The sequence below is a fragment of the Maniola hyperantus genome, chromosome 7 (genome assembly GCF_902806685.2).
Source record: "Maniola hyperantus chromosome 7, iAphHyp1.2, whole genome shotgun sequence".
In the NCBI taxonomy this organism is placed as follows: Eukaryota; Metazoa; Arthropoda; class Insecta; order Lepidoptera; family Nymphalidae; genus Maniola; species Maniola hyperantus.
In genome coordinates this window covers 4285179-4286697 of record NC_048542.1, presented here as the reverse complement: position 1 = coordinate 4286697, position 1519 = coordinate 4285179, and positions in this window count along the sequence as shown.

Below are 1519 nucleotides of genomic sequence, written 5' to 3'. Positions count from 1 at the left end.
AAAAAAAAGTTTGCGTTTTGTTCCACGCGGTGCAAGTCCATAATATATTTAAGCTGGTCTTACACATGCGGATTCCGGAATCGTATTTTGAAATCCACAATAATTCTGAAACTAGAACGCCAACATATTATGCAGATTTTTAAAAACAATATAGGTACCTATTTTATTGAATAAAATGCTGTATGTATTTTTTTAAGTAGGAAAAAACCAAAGTATAGGTAGGTAGGTACCTATACAAATGCCAGCAAATTAATGTTCCATCCACAAATCAAAGTTGCCTCTAACTAAAGAGTACTAACTTCTTTTGTGAGATGAAAGTTCCGTACTACTTTGGTCATTTTAAAACATGAATTGAAGTTTTAGAAGTTGAAGAACTTTGAGTTATTTAAAATACATTATATAACTACCATCATCATCACCATCATATACAATCATGTATCATATGATATATTATCATTACCATCGTCAATCGATATTATATGTCTACCACTGGATATGGTACCTACTCTCTTGTAGGGAATTTCACACGCCAAAGTCTTGCACCGCCTAAATCCACTGGCTCTCTGCGTGACTCGTTTGATGACGTCTGTCTACTTGAGTGGTCTAGACTGGTCTAGACGCCAACTCACGCCAACTCTGCCTTTCTCATTGCAATGTCACCGTTCTAACATTGGCAGCAAAGAGTAGATTGGTAGTTGGAACCCCAACTTTTATAAATTTTTCGAATTATGTGCTCTGCCTATTACTACTTCAGCTTCGCAAACTATTGAGCTATGTCGGTTATTCTGGGTCTCTTACGGATTGCCTCGAATCTCTAATTAGATACGTAGAGAAACTCCAAGCTATGCAGTCACTCCATGGCCCGGCGATTCGTGGCTTTGAGTTGAGCTTTCATTATGAGGCTGATTAGCTTAACAGCGACACTGTCTTAAAATTTGGAAAAACGAAAACTAATTATTTTTTTGTATAGTACTCAGGTAAGTACCATCACAGCAGCGCTTTTCCGACGTGTAAAGCGGCTTTACTACGAAATACAACTTGGATAGAGTACTTAAGCCCAATTTCTAAAACCTTCTTTTGTATTGTAAAATTTTCAGTAACCTTTGGGAACAGATAGATCCACAAAACATATTATGTAAGCAATTTTTTTAAAATGAAATTCCAAAAACGCTCTGTAATATACCAATGTTACCTATCTCTACTGTAGGAACTGACGATTGCAATAATTTGCAATATCAAAACGCTTATAACCATAGATAATAAGGTGAAAGGATTTTCTACAAACAAAATGTTTACTGACTATTTTGTTTGGAAAAATATAGAAAATGAGTCACTTTTACAACTTATTCTAGAGTTATTTAAATAAAACTAATTTTTCTTTTACATAGTCCATTAAAATACTAGCAATAAGGTAAAATTATTCGTAATTTAGAAAGTTTAATACTTTTGGAGGGACGCCTTTTAAAAATTGACCAATAGCCATGCAGAATTTAGTTGATGTTGCGATATTTAAATAAAC